Below are 12,817 nucleotides of genomic sequence, written 5' to 3'. Positions count from 1 at the left end.
TCCTTGGAGATTTACTACACCTCCCCCAGTAGACTCCATTTCCTGACCTATAAAATGGATAATGAAGTGATACCTCATAAGGGTGTTCGAAGAATAAATAGTACAACACGTAGAACCTTAGAAGTGTCTGGAGCACAGTAGTAATTCTGCAGATAGTAACAGCTGTGACTTCTGTGGCCCCAACCTTTGTTAGTTCTCACTGTGAACTCTGTTGTGGTGAAGTAGTTTCCTTCTTGATTCCTGTGAGAAGACATGCTTGTGTAATTGGTTAGTTCAACTACCCAGTAAACATGTGTAGAGCATTGCTATATGCCAGGCTCTCAGGTAAGTGCCCCACTGCCACCAGAAAGGGATGTCCTCTTTCATATCATTCATCTGTCTCGTGTATCAAAATCCAGCTCAGGTCCTACTCAGACTTATTTTTGCAGTTATTCTACCTGCTAGAGGAAGGAAATGTTGGCCTGGAAAGAGACAGGCAGGTGTAAGAGACAAGCGTACACTAAGATAGTTGTGAAGAAATGAGAGTCTGGTCTAGGGAGTTGGTGGTAGAAATGAAAAGAACGGATGCTCAAGAAACCAGTTACCTAGTGCTTTCTTAGGGGAAGAAGCAGCCAATGATGGTAGCAAGGTCGGAGGGAGACTGAGGTTTCACACTGTGACCTTTCGTACCTTTTGAATTTCCTGCTGGGTGCGTGTATACCTGCTTTAAAAATACAAAGTGATGATTCATCAAAAGAGGATCCCTCTAAAAAAATGCAACAAATAACGGATAGGATTGAAAGAAACGTGACCAGAGAACTAAAGAGAGGAGAGACTAAGCCCCAGAGGAGTCAAGACCCAAGACGTGAGTTCTCGGCGGCCCCTTCTTTCTCTTTTCCGTCAACTAGATTCCAGCTCCATCAGCCCACATGTTGAAAACTGTGAGTGTTGATTTCTTTTTTCCTGGGGTGTGTTGGCTCTCCGGTTCAAACGTGGTCCCTTTGCAACCCTTGTGTATAAAGTCCCATCGGTAGAAATTTACACTTCCAAATGCCTAGTCATAGAATTTCCTGAAACTTTGCTTTATAAAGAAAAAAGAAAATGGCTAGCAAGAGGCCTATGGGAGTGCTTGTAATTTAAAGTTATTGGCAGAGACGGTGAGGATCATTCAAAAGCCATTTCTAACTTGGTTTTGTCATACATTACATGGTTCCTTTTGGTTGTTGCAGATAGGAGCTTTCACATACTACGTTATTTGGTCCTAATTTGAAATAGAGGTGGGAGAGGGCCAGTTTGTATCTGCGAGCATTCGTGGGTAGAGCTGTGCAGGGAGTTGCTGGAACTGCGCTGTGCTAAAGTACAGGAGTACGAAGGCTTGTTGTGTGCGAAGCATCCTATTAAGCACTTAGAAGAGAAGAAGGTGGGCCATACGTGGTGCCTCACCGCCAGCACAAAGCATGTAATTTGTATGTAGATGACGGAGTTTGGTGACCCTTCATGGAGAAATTTAGGAGAAGAATAACGTAATTCCTTTAAGATTAAACCAACGTTTGTTTGGTTTCCAAATTGGAAAAGTGATAAAGGTATATGGATAGTCTAGAAATTTGGGGAAAGAACAACAAAAAAAACGAAAGTCGAGATAATTTATATCTTAATGGTGGATGCAGAGAAAAATGCATTCACTTCTGCATATCTCAACATTCACCTACCAACTTGTATCAGGCTAATTATTCAGTTAACGGGTATGTAAGTATGTATATGGTCTCTAGTCTCCTGCTCGTCAAATAGTAGGTATCAATGCATGTTAGCTGAGTAACTGAAAAAATAAATGAACATTATTTTGATAATGCTCCTATGTACATAGCATTTGTAGCCTGTAAACATCTTATGGGCCTTATCTCACTGTTGACTTTCAAAGCTCTGGGATGCGGATGGGGCAGATGAACTCTCCTCATTTTGCATTTGAAGAAACCGTGATTCAAAAGGTGTGTGAAATGGCTTGCGTGAGCAGAGAGGGACTCAGATTTCCTGCTCCCGCTCTGTTGCTTTTAGTGCCTAATACGTGTAACTCTGATTACTGTTCATTTCAGAATTTCTTTAACTCCTTTAGGTAGACAATTAGGATATAAGTTAATAAACTACCAGCCTTAACCAGACATCTTACAGCATTGTGAGGAAGGTAAAATGACATACTAATAGAAATCTACCAGGAGTTTTTCTGGAATGCAGACAGTATTAAGTGTGCACCTCCAGAGGAGATGGGCTGGAAAGGCCTTCCCCCCAACCCTTTGCTGCCCTGTTTTCTCCATCACCTCAGAGTTCGTGCACTGAATGTAGCAGTACGTGCGTATTTCTTTAATGCAGAGATGGGATCTGGTGGAGGGACCAGGGAAGGCTTTGTAGAAGTGACACCTGAGATGGTCCGTGAAGGGGTGGGTAGGATGTGATACGTAGGGATCCAGGGAGAAAGAAACTCTGGTGCAAGAACAGAAACAGAAAGAACCAAGGTGGGAAGAGGGGAAGTCTGACGTCTGAGGAAGAGGGAGCTGTCTTGTCTGACCTGAGTTGAATGGATGTGTCAGGGAGACAGACCGAGAGCAGATATGTCAGAAGCTGTTCCTGTGACTAACCCATTCTGAACGGAATGTCTTGTCTCCAAGTTGCAAATGAGGCTGACCAGAGCACCTGATGCAGGAGCTTTTTTGCCTTTGTCCTTGAACCACTGACCCCTCTGCCCTCCAGTTTCTTTATTTTTCACTCGATTCTGCACTGTAGTTGGTTTTCCATCCCCTCTATCCACACTCACCACAACAGCCTTTCACTGTTCGGCTCCTCTTCTGCCCCTGATTTGCCCTTGATCTCTTCCTCTCCGGACCATGCCTGATCGCACTGTCAGGACACCTAACTCCCACCCTCTCCCTTGACCGCGATCCTTCCTCCCACTCGAAGCTGGGAACAGCTGTGACTTCTGCCCAGCTCCTACGCTGCCCTCTCAGACCCTCTCACGGCATGTGACAGCAAGGTGAGTGCTTGCTCGAATGCTAGACACCCAAGTTTGACTTGAATAAACTAGATGGTTAGCCCCCCAAATATGGGGCTATTAACCAAAACAACACCGCCATGAATTTAGAATGCTGTACCATTGAGCACTAAAATCATCTCACACACGGTGTAAAATAAAATCTACCCAGTGTTTCTCTGAGAAAATTTTATTTCATTTGACTGTGATATTTTTATAGTCAATTTTTATGAATGAAAAAAGTAGTCAATTAACCCAGTCTTGTTTTCCTTTGTACTAATTGTAAGGGGAAAAAAACTCAATCAAAATAATATTTGTTCTGCCCTGCCCAAGATCATCCCCCTCAGAAAAAAAAAAAAAATCCCACAAAAAAAATTTTTAAAAAGAGGTGAGTGTGGGGTGGGAACGGAATTCTCCTGTTCAAAGGACAGATTTTTGCTCTTTCTGTGAACTGGACATTTCAAAGAGAACCAAATGTGATTCAGCTTCCTCAGAACTGCTTCTTTTTTCTTGCCTTTGGCTTGTCCCAGTTGAGCAGCTGGTCCAGTGGACAGGCGTTGATGAAAACAAGGCTGAGCTCCAAGGCCAAGGAGTATTTTTAGGTCTCGAGGAACAAGGTTTTTTTATTTGAAGGAAAGGGTGGTAATGTCATCCAAAGCACTAGCCTTGTGTACAGGCTGGCCCTTGGCGGACGCGGGAGGCGTGCTTTGGAGGGAACAGAGCCACAGGCCAAGCTTCAGGAAGCTGACCCCTGTGGTGACCCAGCTGTTCATCTGGCCTCTCTGAAAAACTTAATGGCAGACGTTTGAGTGGCTTTTCTCATTCTCTGTCCCTTTTATAAAACTGTCAATGAACACAGGCATTTGCTCTGTTTCCATCGCCCCACAGGAGGCTCAAGCCTCACATTCTGTATTCTTTCCCCCTTGAGCAATAAGAATAAAAGTAACTGTTGAAACCCCCAAGGGAGGTCATATCCTCATGGGAAAGTGTTAGCCGGCCACCTTTGAACAGTCCTCAAGGTAAAAATTACATGAAGAAGCGAAGGATTGAAGATTAGATGCCAGTGGGTGTATGCTCCCGTGGGTGCACTGTGTGTGTACGTGAGCCCAGCACGCGTGCGTGTGCTTGATGAAAAGTGCCCTGTGCGGTGAGGGGAAGGCGGGACGGGCAGCGCCGCCCACCTTGCACGGGGTGGCTGGCTGTTCAGACAGGCCTGCTCCCCTACGGTCTCACTAGAACAAGTGATTCTAAGTTCACATTCAGGAAAATCAATGATTTCGGTGAAATAAGGAAACTGAAACTGTCTTCAGCTGAATCTTGTAATTTTCGTTGAGCTGCTCAAGACCCATGGGCAAAGGCTTATGAACAACTTCCTTATCTGTAGACTGCTTTGGTATTCTCCTGGGGGAGTTCTTCCAGACGTACCATAGACCATCTTTACTCCAAATGTGTCTTTTGCACTATTAGTCCAGCACGACAGCCCACCACGTCCTTCTCCTGAAGAGGGACCGTTCCCAAAGGTTCTTAGCATAAGTCTTGCTTTATTGTTCTACGTTTTTCATTTATTTATTTAGCCATGGGACATTTTTTCTTTCCCACTTGTCACTTGCGCTATACTGCGCAATACAGGAAAGCATTAACACGAGATACAGCTGTTCTTAAACTCGACATTTCTGTCTGTATGCCATTAAGTATGTGAGAGGTAATCAAAGTGGAGTCTGTGTGGACAGACCACTGTGTGTGGTCAGTCACCTGGGAGCTCATGAGGAATGCGGATTTTGCCCCCCCCCCCCACCTGAGACCTACGAATCAGAATCTCTGCAGGTGGGGCCCCGGAATCTATGTTCATAAGCTCTCCATGGGATTCTCATCTGTGCTAAAGTTTGAGAAGTCCAGATGCAGCTGTTCAGTCAGAGCTGAAGCCAATAGTCACACACTTAGATGACAGCCAATCCACCAAACCTTATGGATTCGCTCCTTGGTTTTTAAGGCCCCATCCAAGCAACCCAAACTTAATTTACTTTTAATTCCAACTCCATGCCCTGCTCACTGCCTCCTTACTCTGCTTCTCACAGCTACTGGTACTGCTAATGCTGTCTTCACCTGTTTTTGTGCCATGGACCCCTCCGCAGAATAATGGTTTTAAATGCTCACAACGAAACATAATATTTCAAAGAAACCAAGTTATACTGAAATACAGTTGTCAAAATATTTTAAAAGCTGTGTTGATAAAAGAAGCGAATGTATTTGCATTTCATATAAGATCTAGAGGCAGATCTGTCACCGTTATAATTTCAGAGTGGTGATGTCTGTAAACAATATTTTGAAATGCCTACAGCTACTGAACTGCATGAAAATACCTGTAACTTCTTTTGGTGGCAGAGTTGCAGGGACTGCTGCTAGCAGTGGGGTTTGTCACCATATTGGAAGAAAGTAGACTCTAAGTTAATTTCCCATGAGTAGCTTGTCGCTTCCTACTGCCTATCCAAACAGCACTCAGTTTTCAAGACCAGCGAATTTCTTCACCTGTTCCAGTCTCCATGGAGAACCCACATTTCTGGAGCTTTTGTGTGTGTAGGATAATACCCAGCAAGGCACTTCAGTTGTTTGTAGAATTCAGCTTTGTGTCTTATCTCTTCCATCTCAGTGTGGGTTTCTTAGAAGCAGGGACTAGACTTGTGCTTATTTTGAAATTCCCTGACCAACAGCAACCAACACAGTGCTGGGCAAATGGTACCCCAGTGATTCTCAACCCTGGACACACATCAGAGCTACCTGCAGATGCTTGGGTTCTGTGCGCCAGGCCAGTGGTTGTCAGCATGGAGTCCCCAGACCAGCAGCGTCAGCATCACCTGGGAATTTGTTAGAAATGCAGATTGTTGAATCAGAAACTCTGGAGGTGGAGGGGACAGCGATCTGATTTTGAGATGCACTAAAGTTTGAGAATCACTGCCCTGGGGATTCTGATTCAGAAAGTATGGGATAGAATTCAGGAAACTGTATGGGAAAAGTATCACTATTCAGTAAACTCCATGAGGTGAAGGGTATGGTTAAGGTTTGCTCACCATTCTTTCTCCAGTGCCTGCCATACAGTCAGGACTCAAAATTAGTTGTCAAATAAGAGAAAGAATGTGATTGTTGAAGCCCACTGTCTGGGTAATGAGCAACTGTATATCTCAGTGTCTGGAGACTTTTATAGGAATTAGGTATAACAAGCCCTTTGGAAGGTGAACACTCCCTTCAAAGGTGCCATTTATTGCAGAGCATCAATTTAATAAATGATGCACTGGAGGCTTTTCTGATAGCTCCAGCTAGTGATTTAGGTTATGGGAGAATTTTGGAAAACAAGCCAAAAGATCAGACTTTTAAAACCTAAAAGTCTTCACCTAGTTAATTAAATCTTGCTTTATTTTCTTCTTCAGGAGAACTCACCATGTTGAGCTTGTTACCGAACTTAACTGGGTCCACTCGCCCGACATGGAGCAAAGCCAATCTGCTGACACCGGGCTGTGATGAAGGTAAGGACAGCATTTATTGCAGGGCACCAAACAAGGAGAGTGGGAAGCTCACGCTCGAAAGACCCGAACTCCCTGATGCCTTTCAGGAAGGGGTTTTTAGGGACTGTGTGAGGGAGAGGGTCATGGGTGTGTGATCAGCTCGTGCACAGTTCTCTGACAGGTACATGGTGAGGTGATAGGATGACGTTTGGGGAATCGCAGTCATCGACCTTCTGGTTCCAATCTTTCTTGGGCCTTCCTGCTAGTGGTCAGCAGTTTCATCTGGTAGGAGCCTGGTTTCTGTAGAAACAAGTCAAGGATATGGCTCAGGATATTACCTGTAGGCCTTGAGGAGGGACTAGGGTTCCTTGACTTTGTTTTATGGCTAAACTATTACTGTTTTGTCTTGCCTGACTGTTTTCCTTTGTTTTTGCATTTTCTTACTTCTCTGATTCAATTTGCTCTTTGGAACTTGGGGGAGGCCTAAGAGGCTAAAGCTTTTCTACAAACCAGAAATGAGGGACACAGGGTGGCAGGGGGTCTGTACCTGGGAAGACCCCACATTATCCTGCTTGGTTTCAAGCTCTTCGGGGTCTTCTGATCTTTCTGACTACAGTGAGTATGACCTGAGCAACCACTGTCTATTCTCCATCACTATGAGTTTGTCTTTTTGAGGCTGTTACATCGATGGATTAGTACATAACTTTCTGAGACTGATCTCTCACTCAGCATAGTGCCACTGAGACTCACCCAAGCTCTTGAGCTTGTTCCTTTTATTGTTAAGTGACATTCCGTGGCATGGATGCACCACAGCTTACTCATTCTCCTCTGCTGAAGGACGTTTAGGTTCTTTGCAATTTGGGGTCACTTACTATGAATAGGGCTGTCTTAAACACTCCTGCAGAGATCTTTGTGTGAACATAAAGTTTCATTTTTCCTGGCTAAATACCAAGAAGTGGGGTTGCTAGGTTCCATGGTGAGTGTATGTTTAATTGTAAAAACTGCCGAGCTGTTTTCTAGAGCAGCAGTTCTATTTTGCGTCCCCATCAGCAACGTGTGAGCATTCCAGCTCCTCCGCATCCTCGTCAGCCGTTGGTATTGTCAGTACTTTTTATTTCAGTCATTCTGATCAGTGTGCAGTGGTATCTCATGGTGGTTTTAGTTTGCATGTCCCTACTGATTCATGATGTTGAACATCTCATGTCTGTATTTGCTGTCCTCGTATCCTCTGTGGTGAAAATGTCTGTTCGGATCTTTTGCTCATTTTAAAAACGGGTTAATCTGTTTCCTTACTATTGAGTCTTGAGAGGTCTTTGTATAGTTTGGATATAAATCCTTTGTTGGCAAAGATGGCTTCATGGGAGTGTGACCTGCGTAGTCGCACAAGGCCCATGCTCTAAGGGCCCCATGCTTCACTTACTGTTCTGCTGTTGCAGTCTTAAAATTGTTAACAAGTTTTCAACAAGGGATCCCACATTCTCAGTCTGTACTGGGTTCCATAAATCATGTAGCAGGCCCTGTTTGTTGGATATGCAATTTGCAAATATTTTTTCCCAGTCAGTGTCTTGTCTTTTCTTTTTCTTAACAGTGTCTTTCTCAAAGCAGGTTTTACATTTTGATAAAGTCCAGTTTATCTTTTTGGTTTTGGATAGATTTTGCTTTTGGTATCATGACCAAGATCCCTTTGATCACAAAAATTTTCTCTTCTGTTACCTTGTAAATGCATTATAGTTTTATATTTTGCATGAAGATATGTGATCCACTTTCAGTTAATTTTGTATAGTATATGCGATTTAGATTTTACATTGAAACTTTGATTGGCAATATATTTACTCTACAGATTAATTTAGAAGGCACTGACATCTTTACAATGTAGCATCTTTCTATCCAGGAATGTGATAATGTTTTTTAAATTATTCAGATCTTCTTTTATGTCCTGTAAAGTTTTATAGTTTTATTCATGTATATTTTGGTCATTTTTAGTAGCTTATTCCTAAATCTTTTGGAGTTTTTTGTTACTACTTGAATGAGATTTTTTTTCCTTTATATTTACTAATTCATTTATAGTTGATGAATATAGTTGAAAAGAAAGCTTTTTTTTAACCTTTTTTTTAACATTTTTTATTGATTTATAATCATTTTACAATGTTGTGTCAAATTCCAGTGTTCAGCACAATTTTTCAGTCATACAAGGACATATACACACTCATTGTCACATTTTTTTTCTCTGTGAGCTACCATAACATTTTGTGTATATTTGTTTTGTGTGTTGTTCTTGTGTCACAACTACTTACTAAAGGGTCTTACTAATTGTTTGCTTTAGGCAGGTTCCCAAAGAGACAATTCCTCCCCTTTCACTTCCTGTCCTTCCTGGAGTCGGGTAGGGTGTTGGTCCTGTGAATTCTGCTGAAATGACAGAAGCTGGCCAGCCCTGAGGCTCAGGAACCGGCCCTGGGTGCTGTGAGGGACTTAATGCCATTGTTCTCAGCTGTGGGAGTTAAGAGCTAATTGCATCAGACAAACGACAAACACATTTTATCAGTTCATATTTATCCAGCTCAAGTAATAGTCGAGTGACATTTATTTTTTTAAATGTGTTTGATTTTTCCTCACAAAACAAAAAATCTGGAGGTACGCCATTGCTGGTGTGGGTTCAGTGCTTCAGTAATGCCATTGGGAATCCAAACTCCTTTCTTTTAGACTTTTTTCAAAATATGCTTTTTACTTTGGTATAATTTTAGATTCACAGGAAAATCACAAAGAAAGTACAGAGTTCTCATATACCCTTTACCCAGTTTCTCCTAGCATTAACGTCTCACGTAACTAAAGAACATTTGTCAAAAGTAAGAAATTGGTATATTATTATTCACTAAACTACAGACTTTATTGGAATTTCATCAGCTTTCCCACTAATGTGTTTGTCCTGTTCCAGAATCCCGGCCTGGGTACCACATTGCATTTAGGCTTCATATCTCTTTAGGAGCCTCTTGTCTGTGACAGTTTCTAAATCTTCATTTGTTTTTCTTAACCTTGACACTTTTGGAAGAGTGCTAGTCAGGTATTTTTGTAGACTGTCCCTCAATATGGTTTTGTCTCATGTTTGCTCATACTTGGCCTGCGATTGTGGACTTGGGGGAAGAATGCCACAGAGGTGGAGCGCCCTGTCGTTGCATCAGATTGGAGGGGGGGGACGTGATACCAACATGATTAATCCCTGGTGCTGTTAACCTTGTGAAAGTCAACTGATAATGTTGAACTTCATCACAGAGGTAATATCTACTTTTTTATTTATGGAGACTTTGAAACAGACACAGATGTAGCGAGAATATGCATGTATGTCCAGCTTCAACAGTTGCCTATTTATGATTGATCTTGTTTCATCTATACTTACACCCACTTTTCTAACAGCCCCCACTGAGCTATAATAAAGCAAGTTATAGACATCGCTGTATTAATCTGTATTTCAGTATGGATCACTAAAAGATAAGGACTTCTAGAAAAATAGCCACAATATCACTAACATTCATTAAAAACTATAATTTCAAAGCTATTTCTGTGTTCCCACTCTGCCCTCTTCATCCTTGCTGTTTCACAGCTGAAGGAGAGGTTCTCCAGCTTCAGCCGTCACATCAAAGTTGAAGGCAAGACCCTGGGAGGCAGAGTAGCAAGAAATCAGCTTTCCCAGGTCCCTCCCTCCTTCACCCACACCAGCAGACTTCAGAATGTGTTTCACTGGCCAGTGCTGTGCCGTGTGCCTATCACAAGTAACAGGGGAAGTTGGAAAAGCTGGTGTTTGGCTTTCCAGTCTCTGTAATGGAGGATGACGTGGAATAATAAGGTTGAGGGTAGTTGTTAAGTAAGCCAACATATAGTATCTTTCACACTAATTTTGAGAAGAGAAAAATTTCACTTGGCACCTCTCTCTATTCTGTGAAATTAGTCATTAGGACTGGCCGAGGACAGGGTGGAATTGGCAGCAAGAATAGCTGAGCTGCTGAGCTGCTGAGCCATGGCCATGATCATGTGTCCCCTGTTCTTGGCTTGATGGGGCCTTCAGGCTGGGACATGGCTGAGCCTATTAGTAGAGGCTGGAGCCCCAGCTGTGGATGCTGGAGCCACGTGGGGCTGGAGTCAGGCAACCGTTTTCATTTGTCTTCCAACTACTTGAAGAAGTAGGTGTTAAAGAATGTCATTTCATAGGCTGTAAAATTAGGGCATTTCTAGATTACTGAATAGGTTAAGTATGTGCACTGCCAAAGTAGGGAGTCTGTGAGAAAAGTTTAATTTTGATGACTTTAGCAAGAATTTTGCAAAAAAAAAAAAATTAGAAGCTACCAATTTTCAATGAATCTAATATGCACTTCTATGTACTTCTAGGAAAGAAGTTGTGCTGCCAGTAAACGATAACATGCCATTGATTCTAAGGCACATCCTAACTTCAGAAATGTTAAAATGTGGAAATGTGTCTTAGTATTGATGAAATATGGTATTTCAATTATGATACACAAGTAAATTTTGAGTTTTATGTCACAATATTTAAACTTTAAAAAAATTGAGGTGTAATCAGATCAGTGAATCTCACTTATGTCTGCATCTATGTAACAATCACCGAAGTTAAGATATAACGCTTTTTCACCATCTTAGAAAGTTTCCTTTTGTGCCTTCCCAGTTAATCCCAACCACAAAGATGAGTGCTTTCTGATTTTTTTCACCACAAATTAGTTTCGTTTGCTCTGGGACTTCATAGAAATGGAACCCTTCACTTTGTAATCTTTTGTGTCTGGCTTCTTAATTCAGCATGAAGTTTTTGAGTTGTGTCCATCTATGTAAAAATATAACAGTTGTTTATCCATTCTCCTGTGATTGGACATTTGGGTTGTCTCTATTATCTTAACAATTGTAGTAAAAGCTGGCTTCTATGAGTATATGTGTAAAAGTCTCTATACAGACTTGTATTTTTCTTTCTTTCGGGTAAATACCTAGAGTGGAATTACTAGATCATAGGGTGGTATATGTTTAACTTCATAATAAATAATAAAATGCTAAGCAGCTTTTCAGAGTGGTCTTACCATTTTATATTCTTACCTGTAAGGTCTCAGAACTGCAATTTTCTCCATATCCCCCAAACACTAGGAATTGTTCAGTCTTTTAAATTTGAGCTAAATAGTAAATGTGAAGAAGTATCTCATTGTGGTTTTATTTTTCATTTCTCTGATGACTGATGATGCTGAGCATCTTTTCATGTGCTCAACTGGCCACTTGGATTACTTCTCTTGGGAAGTTCTCATTCAAATCTTTTGTCTGCTTTTTAAAAAAGTGTTTATTTCTCTTACTGAATTGTAGGAATTCTCAATATATTCTGGGTTCTGAGCTCTTTTTCAGATACACATTTTGCAAGAAACAGTCACTTAAATGAAGGAAAACTATTAGAGCTAATCGTGAAACTGAAGTCAAAGTAACATTTACTGAATGATCGTCAGATACTACAGCCCTCCTGGCCAGTATTTCCCCTAACCCTCATCATGCAGTCAGAGAATTGTCTTCTTGAGTTTTGCCTTGTGATCCTGAAATCCAGTTTTCCGTAACTTGTTCAGTGTTGCCCAGCTTGTAAGGGTGGAGCTGGAATTCAAAGAATTCTGTGTAAATCCTTCCCCTTAAAAGGAGTACACATATATTGGCTGGCCTCTGTTTCCCCTTTTCTCTTGAATTATATAGAAGGGACGTTTAGTTTTTTCAGTGCTTGGACCTCTAGAATCTTTTCCTGTCCCTGAATTAGGACTAGTGTTCTTCACTGGATCAGATTACCAGATTATGGTAGATTTATTAAAAATAGCAATGATCCAGGTTACGGAGGACCGAGGGGGCAGAAATAGACGGAGGAATCTGAAGCAATTTGAAAATACAGCTTATATGCAAAGAACACTGAGGCAGAAGTTCAAGATGAAAGAATAGGTCAAAGCCAGGTCAGAAGCTGGAAGCCAGCAAGTCTCCAAAAGCTGGAGGTCAAGACAGAGCAGGGCTGTAAAGTCAGGGAGGGGACAGATGCTCAGGGGTGAAAGGACCATGAAATTCATTAGAAGCCTGCCTAAAACATACAGTTTTCCAGCTTCAGGACTAACCATAAGCTTCCCCATATGTGACTGTCCTAGGTCTAGAAGCTCAGGGGCCCCTTCAGATCAAGAATGCCATACCTGGCAGGTCCCATCAACACGGATGTCTGTGAAAACCTCCAGCCTTGTTTAGTTGGGACTCTTGGTTGTCAAGTTACAGAAAAGCAAATCAAACTAATGCAAACAAACAAAAATATGTATTGGTCTGTACT

The 12,817-nt window shown here is 41.9% G+C and overlaps 1 long non-coding RNA gene across 1 annotated transcript in view; it reads left to right on the top strand.

The window, feature by feature from the left end:
• The first annotated feature begins 370 nt into the window (after window positions 1–370).
• LOC141573554 (uncharacterized) overlaps window positions 371–12,817 on the top strand; it is a 78,555-nt gene continuing 66,108 nt past the window's right edge. Inside the window, exons 1-2 of the long non-coding RNA XR_012499361.1 lie at window positions 371–920; window positions 6,421–6,516. This is a non-coding gene — a long non-coding RNA (uncharacterized LOC141573554). The remainder of the gene's footprint in view (window positions 921–6,420; window positions 6,517–12,817) is intronic.

The sequence above is a fragment of the Camelus bactrianus genome, chromosome 16, assembly GCF_048773025.1.
Source record: "Camelus bactrianus isolate YW-2024 breed Bactrian camel chromosome 16, ASM4877302v1, whole genome shotgun sequence".
NCBI lineage: Eukaryota > Metazoa > Chordata > Mammalia > Artiodactyla > Camelidae > Camelus > Camelus bactrianus.
The sequence above is the reverse complement of the archived record's forward strand: the minus strand, read 5'-3'. Positions and strand labels throughout refer to the sequence as shown.